Below are 17,453 nucleotides of genomic sequence, written 5' to 3'. Positions count from 1 at the left end.
TCAAACCCAGTCATGTGGAGAGAGCTTTGCACAGCAAGAGTGATGCTTTTCCCGCAGGCCCACTGACTCAGGGCCTCTGTGTGGGGCGTGAGTGGCTCTGAAGGGGCTGCTGGCTAAATGGTAGCCCTGGGGTCACTGGTTGGACAGCTGGCAGGGAGAAGATGCCTTCCTCCCGTAAGCAGCCTGGGCCACAAGCCCCAGAGAGCTGGCAGAGGAAAATTGGCCTGGCATGGTGCTTCTGTCCTGGGCTGGCTGGTGGGAGGGCTGCAGACAGACCCCGCAGGGTTCGGTGGGCTTATCTGTCCAAGCGCTGAGTGCCTCCTCTGTGCAGCCCCAGGAACAGGGAGCTCACAGTCTGATGGAGACAGACCAGGAAGCAAGCCTGAAGGACTGGGGTTATGCAAGGGGACAGCCAGGGTTTGAGGAGCACAGAGCTGAGAACAACTCACGTTTTCCTGAGGAGAGGCCACTGGAGCTGGCTTGAGGGGCAAGAAGTGGCAGTGGAGCAGAAATACCAACTGGAAGGAACGGCAAATGCTGAGACAAGAGCCAGGAGAGGGAGGAGCATGTTTGGGGCAGCGGAAGTCTATTATGGCTGCACAGAAGGTGGGCAGCTGGAGAGGCAGGTGCTGAAGAAGGCTCCAGTGAGCAAGTGTGGGCTTATTTTAAAGGACGTGGGAGCCACAGGAGGTTCTTGAGCAGGAATAAGCAGGTCAGAAGCTCATCCTGTGATGGAGCAGGCTAGGATGGGTGGGAGGCACCAGCCCCAGGCCAGCAGGGCAGCGAGGAGGCTGGCACTGCACATCGGGCTGGGAGGATGAACCCTGACCCAGGGCAAGGGCAGGAAGAGGGGAGCTGAGTTCATAGGATGTATGACTCAAGGCCGCAGTAGGGGAGGATAGGAGCCTAGAGTGCTTCTCTATCAGGCACATGGTGGCTGTGCAGAAAATGGTCATATCCAGAATGGAGTGCTCCCTGCTCTCACCAAGACCTGGCCTCTGCAGCAGAGGGGGCGAGGGGTCCATCCTCCCCCAAACTTCAGAGGCCAGGAACCATGGCCAGGACTGGGGTAGGGGTTTGGAACATTTTGGAGAAAATGGTGGTTTTCCAATCACTAGACTCAGGCAGTCTCTGCTTTTTTGGCTGAACAGAAGGTGACAATAATGAGAAGAGAAAGAATAAGAGAGAAACAGAATCTGAGGCAGAAACAAAGAGACAGACACAGACACATTGGGCAACACAGTGAGAAAGATAAGTTGCTCAAAACATTCTAGAGCACACTGAGACAGAAAGACACAAAGACAGAGAGAGACATAGAGAGAGAGAGAGGCACACAGACAGAGACACACAGACAGAGATGCAGACAAGGATGCACATGGAGACTCTGCTGAGAGAGGCAGAGACTGGGCTGCTGTTTGACCACTCCTCCAGCCGAGGATGCTAACCCTGCCGGGACCTCTGCATCGGGAGTATGTTGGTGGGTGGTGACGGGGACTGCTGTCTCCTCTCTGTGTTGCGCTGAGCTAGCCCATGCCTCCTTAGGTGCCTCTTCCCCATCAGGACCCTCTCTGTCCAGGATAGCCCCACTGAGATTTGAAAATGGAGATATCCATTGAATGCCCTGTCTTTTCAACTACAAATTTATTGAGCACCTACTGTTTGTTAACCTCTATGCCAACTTTGCCTCCTTAAGCCTTCCAAATAACCTTGGTCAGGAACTTGAGACTCAGAGAGGTTAGGCTGCTCACCTGAGGCCACACAGCAAGTTCATCCTGAGATAAAACTCAAACTCACATCTGGCTGACAATCCAAGGATTTTTTTTTTTTTTTTAAGACAAGGTCTTGCTCTGTCACCCAGGCTGGAGTGCAATGGTACAATCTTGGCTCACTGCAGCCTCGACCTCCCAGGCTCATGCGATCCTCCCATCTCAGCCTCCTAAGTAGCTGGGACTACAGGCATACATCACCATGCCTGGCTAATTTTATTTTCTGTAGAGAAGGGGTTTCACCATATTGCCCAGATTGGTCTCGAACTCCTGGGCTTAAACAATTCACCCGCCTCACCCTCCCAAAGTGCTGGGATTATAGGCATGAACCACCATGCCAGGTGTGATCCAAGGATTTTTTTTTTCTATTGCTCCACTGCTCCATGGATTTAAATGCCTCTGCCTCAGAATGCTTTGGTTTGTCTCAGTATTTTCAGGTGTTTTTCTCCTCTCCCATTTCCCAGGTTTAGTTGGAAAGGGGGGGAACATGGAGGGGTTAGGAGTAGGTGTCTGAGGTCGAGGGGCCTCCTGTGCCTTCCAAATTGTGCCTGGATCCTTCCACGGAAGCCTGGCAGCTTCTCCAGGCGCCCCCTCCCTCCCTGCAATCCCCTGGCCTCTTAAGAAGCTGGAAGAACAATTGCTAATCAGCTTCTGAGAGAGACAGGAATGAATGGAGGAGCCAACAACGAGCCTCAATTACTGGCAGCTGGTCCCCTCCCCGTGCGGCAGAGCCTGGCTCCTAGCTCTCCTTCTCAATTCCAGTTCTTCCTTCCTCTGCCTGATTCCTTCACATCCTGATGGAGCCACAGGGGTTGAGAGCTGACTTCTTAGGCCCCCTTCCTTCACTCATCTCCCCATAGTGAGGTCTCCAGAATGCAAATCACATTCTCATCTCTGAGCTTTTGTATACCCTACTCCTTCAGCATGGACAGCCCTCCTCTATCTGGCAAACTCCTACCCATCTTGCAAAGACCGGCTTCCATGTCACCTCCTCTGTGAAGCCCTCCTGTCAGAGGTGTTTGAACCAGAGCAACTCCATCTTGAGTAGGGGCTACGTGAAATGAGGCTGAGACCTATTGGGCTGTATTCCCAGATGATTAAGGCATTCTAAGTTACAGGATGAGATAGGAGGTCGGCACAAGATACAGGTCATAAAGACCTTGCTGATAAAAGAGCTTGCAGTAAAGAAGCCGGCTGAAACCCACCAAAACCGAGATGGCAACAAGAGTGACCTCTGGTCCTCCTCACTGCTACACTCCCACCAGCGCCATGACAGTTTACAAATGCCATGGCAACGGCAGGAAGTTACCTAATACGGCCTAAAAAAGGGAGGCATGAATAATCCACCCCTTGTTTAGCATATCATCAAGAAATAACCATAAAAATGGGTAACCAGCAGCCCTTGGGGCTGCTCTATCTCTGGAGTAGTCATTCTTTATTCCTTTACTTTCCTAACAAACTTGCTTTCACTTTACGCACCCTCCCTGAATTCTTTCTTGCGTGAGATCCCAGAACCCTCTCTTGGGGTCTGGCTTGGGGCCCCTTTCCTGTAACACTCCTAGACCTTTCCCACTCTTCCCAGGCAAACTTCCCTCCCTGGGCTCTCATAGCCATGTCCACGCTGTAACACTCATGGCATGTTGTGCCCAGGACAGGGCATGGCCGTACAGGCGGTCAGCATGGCAGCATGACGTTATGGGAAGAGCACTGGGCCTGGAGCTTAGTGAGTTCCAGCTGCGGCTCTCACTTGGCGTTGGGCAAATCGCTAGCTTGTGCTGCTTCTCCATCCTGACCCACCTCTATCTGGCTACCATCCCCTTGTCCTCCAGGTCTCCAACCCTCCCCAAAGTCCACCTTCCCAGGGTTCCCTTTCCTCTCGTCTGCTCTTTAGGAACGACTCACTCAGGGTCCCTGGGCTCCCTCTGGGCGGCGGTCCTGAGTGCGTGGTCACTGCTGCATCTCCAGCACATGGGGACAGATGAATGACTGAATGGAACGTTGAATGTCTCATTTGTTAACTGGGGGTAGTAGTAATTCTGCCCTCCCAGGGCAGCTGTGGGTACGATCAAAGTTTGCTTTTTGCTGACTCTCAGTACACGCACTCTAACTATGCTTGTAAATGTTTACTGAGGGGAACTGAATTCCCCCAAGGCTGTTCTAATGGAATTCCCTCAGGCAGAACACCTGGAGAGTTCCCCAAAGGAGCAGCCTGCATGTCAGGATGGGAGGAGGGGAAGGATGGGGAGGTGATGAAGGTGGGAGCCACAGGCCCCAAGATCCAGAGAGAGCAGGCAGGGACAACCCAGAACTCCAGACTGAGCCCCGAATTACAGCTGCTGCGGATGATCAGAACAGGGGAGACGGAGGGCCCTGGCAAGTGGCAGCTCCCACCCACACCAGGCCAGGAGAGAGGCCGGACTGGGGCCTCTGTGCTGTTTGGGCACCCGGTGCCTCCCCCAGCATGGCCCTGGCTCTTCTCCTGGTGTCCTCTGTCTTTCCCAGTAACTCCCTGACCACAGGGCCTGGTATTCTGGCTCGTCCAGCAGAAAACCCTGCCCATGGCGGGCAGCCAGCAAAGGTTCCTGAGTTGACTGGGTGGAGGACTGGCCAAGAAGGATGGAGACCCCAAAACCTGGGCAAGGGGAGGGGCCGCTCGGCTGGGACAGAAAGGACAGGGTAGGGATGATAGAGTCTGTCTCAGGGTAGCCCCTGGCCTAGGGCTGCTGCCGCCAAGAGGGGTCTCCCCCACAATCCGAAATGCCTCTGACAATCAAAGCACAATGCGAAGCGGGAATCAGAAACCAATAGTATTCCTAACAGTCATTATAATAAAAATGTGTATGTCAGCAATTGACATTTGCAGGACACTTTGTGTTTTATTTCCATTTCCTCCCTTGATAAAAACTACTCAAGGTAGGCATGGTTGGTCCTATTTAACAGGTGAAGGAACTGAGGCTGGGGGAGGGTAGGGAAGGGTTGTGATGGGGAAGCACAGAGAAGTCCCTCACCCAGGGGCCCCAATCCCTTTGCCAGGCCTGGACCACAGCCCACTGGCCAGAGTTTCCCCTCTCCCTGAATTCTGTTCAGCTTCCTCGGCAGCTGTGGTCTGGGGTTCAGCCTGGAATATTGTTTTTTTTTTTTTTTCATGGGGGCTCAGGCACTTTCCTCTGAGTCATTCTATGGACTGCAGCCAGAGGATGGCACCAGCGGTGGGCCAGGGTGCCAGATGGGCCAGGGTGGGAGACGTAGCTTGTGGAATCAGACTGACTGAATTTGAACTCAGGCCCTGCTGCTAACTGGGCCAGCTTGGGCAGGTCGTAGAACCCAGCCAAGGCTCAGGTCTCTCATCTGCTGGGGACCATAACGGGGCCCCCTCATCCCCTTGCCCAGGCTGCTCCCTTCGTCAGGAATGCCCTTCCTGCCTTGCCCACCTGGGTATAAGCTCAGATGCCAGTCCTGTGGGCTGCTTTTTCCAACCTTCACTTAAAAATGTTCTCTCCCTCCCTCCCAGGTGTCCCAGGAGCCTGAACGTCCTGTCCTCAGCATGGTTACTGTGTGCCAGGCACTGTGCTGGGCTCAGAGCAGGAACCAGTGCCCTGTTTCATGGAGCTCACTCTCACGCCAATGTGGGAGGCTGTTCAAATGCCATGTCAAGTGTGATGAGGACAACAAGAAGGCCCAGGGCGCTGGGAGATCTACTCTGGGGTTCAGGGTTGGCCTCCCTGAGGAGGGGACTTTGGAGCAGAGACCTGGAGGATGATGGAGTTGGCCAGGGAGGATGATGGAGTTGGCTAGGAAGAGGAAGCTTTGGGTGTCATGACCTTGAGGAGAGAGGCCAGCATGTGGGAGGAAGTGGTGTTTGGAGCAACGGCCGGGAAATGGAATGTGAGGATGGGGTTTGAAGAGGGTGGGGGAGCAGGTCATCCAGGGCCCATGGGCCACCTTAAGGTATTTCTGGGGGCCAGGGTTGTGACCAACTGAACTTGGGGTCCTCAAAGCACAAGCCATTTGAAGATTGAAAGCAGGTGGCAGCTCCAGGGCCGGGCAGCGGGGCATACATAGATGTGGGGTCGGGGGTTGCAGCCTGGCCAGCCACCTTGGCTGCCATGGGTCAGGTCGGGTGATCCTGAAACCCCCAGACCCGGTCGTCCAGGACCCCAGCTGAGAGGAATCCCAGGTTATACCGTGCCGTGGGAGGGAGGCTCCCAGCTGGCCAGGGGCCCTTCAGAAAACAGAGGCTGAAGCTTGGAAGGGCAGGTGGAGCAGAGCTGGTGGCAGCAGAGTGGGCTCCGGGCAGCTGGCACTGGGCAGAGCTGCAGAACAGCTGGCCGGGCCCCGCTCATTCTTATTTTCTCTGGGCGAGGCAGATACAGTCCCTGCTCCCATGACTGGCTTGTCAAGCAGTGGCCTAGTTTCTCTATGGTAGAATGGCGATGGTCTCGGTGCCCACCTCACAGCACTGAGCGAAGGGTCAATGTCAATGAGGTGGAGCCCGTCACACTACCACAGCACCCGGTGCCCAGGAGGTGCTCAAAAAGCATCCCCTGTTGCTTCAGACTGGGTCTGCTGTCAGAGCTCATGGCCTCTTGGGGGAGCCTGCCCTGCCATGAATAAACCTGAGACCAGGGTCAGAGAAAGGGATGCAGGAGCTCAAAGGAGGGAGCATCACTCTGGCTCAGGCAGACATAGGGAGAGAAAAGGAGGTGCAGTCAGAGTAGGCTTCCTGGAGGTGGTGTCCTTGAAGCCTATCCTTGCAGGGTGGATAGGACTCCCACAGGCAGACATTGGTGGAGGCAGCCCAGGAGAATGGAAGTGTGATGCTTGGGGGCCAGTGTGGGCAAGAGGATTTGTCTGTGTCCAAGTGCCTGGCTCAAGTCTGTGCTTGCTGAATGCAACAGAGGCCTGGGATGCTGGGAGGAACCTGAAAGGTCTCTCCTGCTGCCTCACTTTGACCTCCAAATAGATTTGACCCTCATGTTAGAACCAGAAATGGGATGAGGTCAGGGGAGTGGAGAAAGTGAGAGGTATTAGCAGACACAGGCCCCTATGTCACTGGCATCCCCCGTGCAGAGGGCTCCCCTTCAAGCCCCGCCCACACTCCATGGGGAGTGACAGGTGGGCAATAGCATGGGGCTGGTTAGAAACCCCAGCCCTCAAGCACCCTTTCCCTGGGGACCAGGACAAAGCCAGGCCCAGGAAGCCCGTGGCCAGCTGTCTCTATTCACCTGTTGGGGACGTGTCCTGAACTGGTTTGGGGTGGTTTTCTTGGAAAGGCTGTATTTTGAGGTGGTGGTGGTGGGTTGTTGCCGACCTGGCCTATCTTTTTGGGACTCTGGGACTGGGTATCCCTGAAGGTGGTGGTGCTGGGGGCTTAGTCAATTCCCCCTGCCTGAGGGCAGCCTGCCTGAGGCAGGGCCAGGTGGGACAGGCCTTGGTTGCTATGCAGTTCCTCACTGGACCTCTTCCTCCTGGTGCAAAGATGGGGCCTTCACCCCTGGGGTGCCCAAGCTGTCCCCTCACCAGGCTTCCTCCCTCGCATGCCAGTGCCCTCCAGCTGCGTTCCTCTTGCCGGCCTCTGTTGCCTCCTGGCTCTCCCAGTACACCCTGCCACCTCCTTGCCCACCCTGCAGAGGTACCTGGCTCCCAGGTTGGGGGGAAGAGAGGATCGGTGGGTGGCAGCACGCAGCCTCAGGCACTCACCAGGAGTGGGGGCTGGGGGTGGGGGGTGCCCAGTTGATCTGCTCTGGCCTTCCTGACTCGTCTCCTTTCTCCTCGCTCCCTCCCGGGACACCTGGCCTTTTAAGATTCTTCCTGTCCTGGAGCTGAATATGCATCCCCAAACCTCTGGACTTGGGCCCTAGCTGCATCCAGGGCCCAACAAACTAATAAAAACATCAGTCACTTAGAGATCGGATGTTATGGACCTGGCCTCTTGCTAACAATTTTACCTGAACTGTCTGGTTTAATCCTCAACAATTTTATCAATCCTATTTACAGACAGAAAATTGAAGCTGGAAAGTCAGTCTGTTCCCTTGCTCCATGGCTTCCTTTGGAGGCATACAGACTGTCAAAGACCCTCTCCTCCCCGAGATTCCTCAGCCACACCCGGCTTCCTCTCTCTCCCATCCTGTCTCCTCTAAACACGCAAATTCCCACAGGTTTTCCCCACTCTGCCTGGGCATTTCCCTGGAGCTTCTCTGGCTCCAGAAATATAGACCAGGGAAAGTTGAAGACAGGGACAATATCTGACAACCCCAACATCCAGGCTATTGTCACACAGCACTGAAGCAAATGCAGGCTGGAGAGGTCTCCACTGCTCCGCAGACATCTCAAACCAGCACTCCAAGACTGAGCTCACTGTTGTCTCCCAAACCTGCTTCTCCTTCTGGTTTCATTTTAGCCAATAACACCATCCATCCATCAGTTGGGCAAGCCACAGCCAGGGAGTCCCCTGGACTTCCACCCCTTCCTCACCTCCCACCTTACTTCCCACATCTCTAGGTCTGTGCCCTTCTGTCCATCCCCACGGTCCAAACTACCCCACACTGGAAGCAGTGCCTGGCACGCAGTGGGTGTTCCATGAACATGTGTTGAATGAATGAATGCCTAGTTCAGGCTCTGGCCAGCTGCCTCCAGACTCCCTCCCTCCAAGTCTTTCTCTACTCAGTAGCCAGAAACACATGGAAAAGCTCGATCTAGTCCTGTCCCGCTCTGCTTCCAAACCTGCAGTGCCCTGCCGCTGAGTGCAGGCTTTTGCTCACACTCACTCTCCAGGCTTGCAAGACCCTGTGTCACTTGCTGGCCCTGCCTGCCTCTGCAGCCTCCCCCATCCACTGCTTTATATGGATGTCCCACATAACACTGTTCTTTTTGGCCACCTGCACCAGGCTGATTCACACTTCTGTCTTTGCACGAGCCAGCCCCCCTGCCTAGAAAGCCTCCCCACCTCTCCCCATCTGCCTGGTGAGCTCTCCCTGCTGCAGATGCCCATTCAAAGGTCACCCTGGCTAAGAGGCCCAACTTGACCGCCCTGTTTGTCTATTATATCACTTCAAGCTCTGCCGTTATTTATGGATGCACCAGGCCTCTCGGTGGACAGAGAAAATCACCAGGCCCCAGGGGCCTTGTCTTACTCATCCCTGTGTGGAGCTCCCAGCACATGCCTTGGCACAGAAGGCCGGAGTGAAGGAAGCATCAGTTGAGCCTGAGGCACCTGGAAGGCCAGGTACTGGTGCAGGAGCATGCATTATGTACCTTTATCTTGTCCATCCGGTTCACCCCTTAAACCAACAAGGAAAAGGATTTCTTCTCAAATTGGGCCACTTGGGAACACTTGGATTGATTTTCCTTTGTTTATTTTTATTTTTACTTTTAACTTGCTTTCCAAAGTTAGGTTAGAATTGAGCTATCAGTGGTGGGTTTTTCCTAGCACAATTCCACTGACACATTTCAACAGCCCCTGCTTCTTGACCTGAGTGAGGCATCTCTCTTGATTGCATGCAGATGATTGCTTTGTAAAATATTTTTAAACCCTGACAGCTCTCCAAGAGAGAAGGCTGTTGTTAGGAGAGTGTGGTTACTTTCAATTTCTCTTGACCTTTTAGGAAAAGTGTTTGAAATTTGATGTTTATTCTCTGCCTTCACAGAGTCCTTGGAGAATCTAAGATGGTATCTTGTTGTCAGTTATTTTCTTTCCAGCTTACTGCTGCACAAGCCTGGCCTTTATTCTGTTACCTGTAGACAGAGTATGGTGCATCTCCTCTTCTTCCGGTGGCTGGCATGTGAGTCCAGTGAGGGAGACGGGAAATCATCCCCTAGGCTTAGTGGTGATGGCACAGGAATGCCTGGTGCATGGAGCCTGGCCAAAGATGCCACATTTCCCTATCATCTTCTTTACCGATTTGTAAAATGTCGATATAGATAACAGAGCTTTTAAGGGGTGATACAGTCTGGCTGTGTTCCCAATGAAAATCTCATCTTGAATTGTAATCCCCATAATCCCCACGTATCAAGGGAGAGACCAAGTGGAGATAACTGAATCATGGGGGCAGTTCTCCCTTGCTGTTCTCATGATAGTGAGTGAGTTCTCACGAGATCTGATGGTTTTATAAGTATTTGGTAGTTCCTCCTGAGTTCATTCTCCTTCCTGCCACCTTACGAAGAAGGTGCTTGCTTTCCCTCTGCCTTCCGCCATGATTGTGAGTTTCCCAAGGCCTCCCCAGCCATGCTGACCTGTGAGTCAATTAAACCTCTTTCCTTTATAAATAACTCATTCTTCAGCAGTTCTTTTTTTTTTTGAGACGGAGTCTCGCTCTGTTGCTCAGGCTGGAGTGCAATGGTGCGACCTCGGCTCACTGCAAATTCCGCCTCCTGGGTTCAAGCAATTCTCCTACCTCAGCCTCCTGAGTAGCTGGGATTACAGGCGCCCGCCACCATGCCCAGCTAATTTTTGTATTTTTAGTAGAGACAGGATTTCACCATGTTGGTCAGGCTGGTCTCGAACCCCTGGCCTCGTGATCCACCCGCCTCAGCCTCCCAAAGTGCTGGGATTACAGGTGTGAGCCAACACGCCTGGCCTTTGGGCAGTTCTTTATAGCAGTGTGAAAACAGACTAATACAAGGGGCATCTGTGCCAAATTCTTCATTTGGCATGGGAGAAATGAAAGGCCAGAGGGTGTAGGGCCAGGCCACGGTCTCTCAGTGAGTTAGGACATGGCCAGGAGGTGACTGTATAATACAATGGTGGAATGGAAAAAACACAGACTTAGCACTGGACAGACTGAGGCTTGAACTTCAAATCTGTCACTTACTCACTGTGTGGCTGAATAAAAGCCTTCGTCTCAGCCTCAGTTTCCTCAGTTCTAAAATGGAAACCGTAGTAATCACCAGCATTTGTAGAGCGTTTTTGTGCAGGTGCCATATGTATTTCAACTCACTAACTTTGCACAACATCATTCTGAGGTATTATTGTTATCACTACAATTTTAATTTTTATTAACAACAATTTTTTTTAAGATGAGGCCTCCCTATATTGCCCAGGCTGGTCTTGAACCCTGGGGCTCAAGTGAACCTCCCACCTTGGCCTCCCAACGTGCTGGGATTATAGGTGTGAGCCACCACACACCCGGCCCTACTTCACTTTTTAGACGAGGAAAGCAGGGGACAGAGAAGTTATAAAACTTGCCCAGGGTTGTAAAGAAGAGTGTAGATTCCAACCCAGGCAGTCTGACTACTCCACATTGGGGGTCAGCAAACTTTGGTGGATGGAACAAATGTGCCCCAGTGTGTGTGTTTTTTTTTTAAACAGCATTATTGAGATATAATTCACATACTATACAATTCATGTGTTTAAAATATACAATTCGTGGTTTTTAGTATATTCAAGACTGTGTATCCACCACCATGATCTATTTTCATCATCCTGAAAAGGAAACCCTTTACCTCCTTTTTTTTTTTTTTTAGACAGAGTCTCGCTCTGTTGCCCAGGCTAGAGTGCAGTGGTATGATCTTGGCTCACTGCAGCCTCTACCTCCTGGGTTCAAGCGATTCTCCTGCCTCAGCCTCCTGAGTAGCTGGGACTATGGGTGCTTGCCCCCATGTCCAGCTAATTTTTTTTTTTTTGCTTTTAGTAGAGATGGGGTTTCACCATGTTGGCCAGGATGGTCTCAATCTCCTGACCTCATGATCTGCCTGCCTCGGCCTCCCAAAATGCTCGGATTACAGGCATAAGCCACCGTGCCCGGCCAACCCTGTACCTCTTAACCATCACTCTCCATTTTCCCCATGCCCCCCAACCCTAGAAAAGCACTAATCTACCTTCTCTGTGTAGATTTGTCTATTCTGGACTTTTTATATGAATGGAATCATACAAAGTATAGTCTTATGTGTCTGACTTCCTTTTACTTAGCATAATGTTTTCAAGGTTCATGTATCAGTACTTTATTCCTTTTTAAAAACAATTTCCATGTTTGCTATAAATCTTACTTTCTGAATCCCAAGTCTTCCTCTTTCTTGTTTTACTCCCTCATTTTGGGAGAGCACATTCTCAGTTGTTCCTCAAAAGTGTACTTGGAATATAAATTTTTGAGGCCTAGAATGTCTGAAAATATTATTCTAGCTTCATACTTGATAGTTTGGTTGGGTATAGAATTCTCCATCACTTTGACTTATAATTTTGAAGGCACTGCTCTACTATCTTCTAGATTCTGAGTTGTTGAGAAATCTCATGTCATTCTGTTTCCCGTTCCTTGTGTTTTCACTGTCCCTCCTACTTTCTTTCTCTGGATATATTTAGGATTTTATCCTTCTCAGTCTATCAAAATTTAACATGATATGGCTTGGTATGTGCCTATTCTATTCACTGGGCCGGATACACAATAAACCTGTTCAATTTGGAAATTAGTATCATTATATACTGATAAATTTCTTACGTTATCTATTATTTCATTCCTTTTTATTTTTTTGAGATAGAGTCTCGCTCTCTTGTCCAAGCTGGAGTGCAGTGGTGTGATCTCGGCTCACTGCAACCTCTGACCCCGGGGTTCAAGTGATTCTCCTGCCTCACCTTCTGGAGTAGCTGGGACTATAGGCGCGCACCACCATGCCCAGCCAATTTTTCTATTTTTGGTAGAGATGGGGTTTCACCATGTTGGCCAGGCTGGTCTGGAACTCCTGACCTCAGGTGATCCACCCGACTCGGCCTCCCAGAGTGCTGGGATTAAAGACGTGAGCCACTGCACCCGGCCTACTTCATTCCTTCTTATTGCTAAATAATATATTATTGAATGGATGTACCACCTTTTATTTATCCATTTATCACTTGATGACATTTGGATTGTTTCCACTTTTGGGCTATTATAAATAGTGCTGCTATGCACGTCTGTGTACACGCTTTCGTGTGGACACGTTTTCACTTTTCTTGGGTTTTCATTCCACCTGGGAGTGGAGTCACTGGGTCGTATGGTAACTCTATGTTTAACCATTTGAGGCACTGCCAGACTGTTAACAAAGCACCATTTTGCATTTCCACCAGCAGTGTGAGAGCTGCAATTTCTCTACATCCTCACACTTACTGTCTTTTTTATTGTAACTATCCTAGTGGATGGGAAGCAGTATCTCACTGTGGTTTTGATTTGCATTTCCTTGATGGTGAATGATGTGGAGGATCTTTCCTGCTTATTTTTATTTATTTATTTGAGATGGAGTTTTGCTTTTGTCACCCAGGCTACAATGCAATGGCGCGATCTTGGCTCACCGCAACCTCCGCCTCCCGAGTTCAAGTGATTCTCCTGCCTCAGCCTCCCAAGTAGCTGGGATTACAGGCATGCGCCACCATGCCCGGCTAATTTTGTATTTTTAGTAGAGATGGGGTTTCTCGATGTTGGTGAGTCTGGTCTCAAACTCCTGATCTCAGGAGATCCTCCCACCTTGGCCTCCCCGAGTGCTGGGATTACAGGCATGAGCCATCATGCCCAGCCTCCTGCTTGTTTTTGTAAATAAAGTTTGGAACACAGCCATGCTAGCTCATTCATTTACATGGTGTCTGTAGCTGGTTTCTCATGATAATGGCAGACTTGGGTGGTTGTGACAGAACCTACAAAGCCTAAGATATTTATTATATGGTCCTTACAGAAAAAGTTTGCTGATTCCTGCTCTACACTACGGAGGCTTATAATCTTGCTGTGAAGGTTTGTTTATATCAAGTTCCCAATATACTGGAAGTGTTAAGCAAATGTAAGTTTCTTCCTTCCCTCCATCCTTCCCTCCCGCCACTCCTCTCTCTCTTCCTTTCTTTCCTAGGGCTCTTTCTCAGAGCAGACAAGATTAGGCCTCCATCTGTAGCTCCAATTTCTCCCTAAAGCTATCTTCACCTCCCTCCGGCCTGCCCCTCCAGGTATGTCTGTCCGCCAGGTGCCAGGTGTGGCTGCCCAAAGGTACCTCTGTCTTTCATCAGCCTTCTCCAGGAGGCTTCCCAGGGCAGGGGCTCCAGGGGAGGTGTTGCTAGTCTGGAGGTCTCCTAGTGACCATTCATCCCCCCAAGACAAGGGGGTGCTATCCTTGAGGCTGATGGCAGCTTCAAGCTAATCTCCCAGGGACAGGGATGCCCTGGAGGAAGAGGCCCAGGGGGAAGGAAGCCAGGATCACCTCCACTCATCCTCAGGATAATAACTAGAGGGGGCAGGCTCCCCAGTGCTTCCAGAGACCCTTTCATGAAGTTGTTGAGCCCCAGGGTACAGACCAGGGCTGTGGGACCCCAGACTTACTGCCATCTCCCAAGCTTCTTCCTTGGCAAAGTGAAAGCATTGGAAGGATGAGTCTTTTGGGGACAGTGAGGAGAGAGGAGGAGGAAACTGGGAGTCTCTGAAATTAGGCTGGTGAGAGGGGAGCCCAGTCCAAGCTCCTGGTGCCTGAGGAAAGGGCAATGCTGATGAGCCTGAGCAGCAGGAAGGGCCCCAGTTCCCTCCTATCTTGGTCCCCTTCCTACAGCCCCCTCCCACCACCTCTGGGCTGCTTAACTGCAGTAGACTCCTCACTGGTCTCCTCACCCTGATTCTGCCCCCAAGCCCTCTTCCAAGGTAGAATAAAGTTAGGGGTCAGGCTCTGGGCCCGGGTTGGCATATGAGCTCCAGAACTTCCAGCTGAGTGACTTTGGGCACCCACTTACTTTCCTTGTGCTGCTTCCTGATCTATAAAGTGGGAGACCACTGCTGTCTACCTCCTCAGTTGCTGTGAGCCGTAAACTCAATAATCCACGTAAAGGGTTTAGGACAATAAATGTTAACTTACTTTTATTTCTCAACATGCAGAGCTTTATTTCTGAAATAGAAATCTGACCAGTCAGTCCTCTGCTAAAAACCCTCCTAGGGACCCCTGAAGCTATGGGAAGGAGCTTATTTTGTTTTTGTCACCAGGCTGGAGTGCAGTGGCACGATCTCTGTCATCCAGGCTGGAGTGCAGTGGCACGATCTCCACTTACTGCAACCTCTGCCTTCTGGGTTCAAGCAAGTTTTATGCCTCAGTCTACTGAGTAGCTGCGACTACAGACATGTACCACCACGCCGGCTAATTTTTGTACTTTTAGTAGAGATGGGATTTCGCCATGTTGGCCAGGCTGGTCTCGAACTCCTGAACTCAAGTGATCTGCCTGTCTCGGCCTCCCAAAGTGCTGGGATTATAGGTGTGAGCCACTGTGCCGGCAGTGAAGGGGCTTGTTTTGACACTGAGCTTGCCAGCCTCAGCATGTCTTTACCACACCCCTCCTGCCCACACCCAGCACCCCCTTACATTCCCTAGTTCACCTGTCGGGGCCTTTCCCTGAGTGATCGGTTCTGCCAGGCGCCCTGCTCTTGTCCCTGTCCCCTCCTCTGGGACGTCCCTCCTTGACTTCCACGCACAGCATGGACACATGGGTGTGCAGAAGTGGAAAGGGGTACTCGGTGTACAGACATCATGTGGCATTTTGCAAGCCATGAAGCAGGGCCCCACGCCAGTGGGCTGTTGGTCACTGTGGGTCCCACTGTCTGCTGTTGTGTTTGAAAATAGCCTCTGGCCTTATGCCTCTCCACCCAAGCACATAATGTATGACGTGGTTCTTAAAACTTGGAATCAGTTAAAATGTATCTTATTTTAAACAAAACTAATCCATGCTATTAGAAGTCAGGAAAGCAATTACCCTAGGGTGGGGCTTCCAGGGTGCTGGGGATGTTCTGATTTTTGATCTGGGTGTTGGTTTCATCGGTCTTTTCAGTTTATGAAAATCCATCGAACTTTTCTGTGTGTATATTACCCTCCAATAAAAATGTCAAAACTCTGTTTTGTTTCGGTAATTTCCTCTTTCACCCCTATACCCCTTGACATACCTGTAGATACAGAACTGTAAAACCTAAGGCAACAATGCCAAGGCTAAATAATTCATAATCCAATTCCATAAGTGCCATTTACTCTGTGCTGGGCCCTGTGCTGGGGGCCCAGGGTACTGAATCAACCACAGCCCAGTCCTCCAGGAACTCCTGGTCTGTGGGGATGGGGAAATGCAGACTAGCATGGGGTGGAGAGGTCATAAAAGCAGATCCAGGAGGACGGGATGGCACTGCTTTCTAGAGAATCATAAAGCCAAGAGGGACATAGGGGCATAACAGAGATCAACAGGTTGCTTGACGGTTTGGTATATGCCGGCCGTTTCTGTTCTAAATGCTTTTCCATGTGGTGGCTAACTTAATTCTCAAAGTAACAGGAACACTGGGAGGTAGGTACTATCATTTTCACCTTTTCACAGTGAGGAAAGAATCACAGAAGAGCCAGGTAACCTATCTAAGTATAATCAGCCAGGAAGTGGGAGAGATAAGACTTGAACCCAGGCTGTCAGCTTCAGAACTCGTGCTCAGCCTCCAGGCTAAACTGTGCTGTGGGGAAAATAATGCTCAGTTAAACGCCCAAATACACAACGAGGCTCGACATACAGATGTGCTCCATGAACAATGGCTACTATTGACAATACGAAAGAAACAACCTATTAGGGAAAAAGTTAACCTGAAACTGAACATGACGCCTTTTGCTCATTCATTAAGATCGGCCACGCCGCCTTCCGGGAACTGGGTGCCCCCGGGAGCTCAGCCATACCCTAAGAAAAGGAGATTTTGTAGCTGGGCCTGAAGGATAAACTGAGCGGATTGGGTCAGGTGAGCTGTGAGGGAGGGTGCACCCAGCAGAGAGAGCAACAGTGGCAAAAGCCCAGAGGTGCAAAAATGTGTGTGTTTGCAAGCTGAGCTGGGCAGAGCTCGCGATTCAGAGGCGCTTCAGCCTTCTCCCTCTTAAAAACTGGACCTCGGGCGCCACCTGGTGGCGACCTCTGATACTAATAGGGCAGAAACAACCAGCTGGGGTAAAAGTTGCCCACACCCTTCTCTCCTGGACCATTTGTTCCTCCTGTCTCTTTCCCCACAAATGGATTTGCTGTAAAATGGACTTTTAGAGCTGTTAGCGTCAATTTAAAAATTTAAAAAGTCAATTGACTTTGACAGCTGTAAAAGTCCATTTTACAGCAAGTCCATCTGGGGGAAAGAGCCAAGGTGTTGGGATGTGGATGGGATGGGAGTGGTGAAGACATGGTGAGGTCAGTGTCAAAACAGGCCCCTTCCCGGCCGATCGCAGTGTCTCACGCCTGTAATCCCAGCACTTTGGGAGGTCGAGATGGGTGGATCATTTGAGGTCAGGAGTTTGAGACCAACCTGGCCAACATGGAGAAACCCTGTCTCTATTAAAAGTACAAAAATTAGCCCGTATGGTGGGGAGCGCCTGTAGTCCCAGCTACTCGGGAGACTGAAGCATGAGAATCGCTTGAACCCAGAAGGCAGAGGTTTCAGTAAGTGGAGATCGTGCCACTGCACTCCAGCCTAGGCAACAGGGTGAGACCCTGTCTCAAAAACAAAAACAAAACAAGCTCTTTCCCATATAGCTTCAGGGGTCCCCAGGAGGGTTTTAAACAGAGGACTGACATGGTCAGACTTCTATTAGAGAAAGAACACTCTGAGCATTGAGAAATAACAACTAAGGTAAAATTTTAATTTAAAAGTACATTGATTTTCCAGTTATTAAGGCAACGCATGCTCATTGTAGAAAATGTGGAAATTATGGAAAAGAATAAAGAAGAAAATAAGTCACCCTTAATTCCATCACCCAGGATAACCA

At 50.8% G+C, this 17,453-nt stretch overlaps 1 pseudogene; it reads left to right on the top strand.

Moving 5' to 3' along the window:
• The window catches only part of LOC129525064 (NADH dehydrogenase [ubiquinone] 1 alpha subcomplex subunit 8-like), a 145,478-nt pseudogene that overhangs the window by 43,360 nt on the left and 84,665 nt on the right, over positions 1 to 17,453 (top strand).

The sequence above is a fragment of the Gorilla gorilla genome, chromosome 8, assembly GCF_029281585.2.
Source record: "Gorilla gorilla gorilla isolate KB3781 chromosome 8, NHGRI_mGorGor1-v2.1_pri, whole genome shotgun sequence".
NCBI classification, from domain to species: domain Eukaryota; kingdom Metazoa; phylum Chordata; class Mammalia; order Primates; family Hominidae; genus Gorilla; species Gorilla gorilla.
The sequence above is the reverse complement of the archived record's forward strand: the minus strand, read 5'-3'. Positions and strand labels throughout refer to the sequence as shown.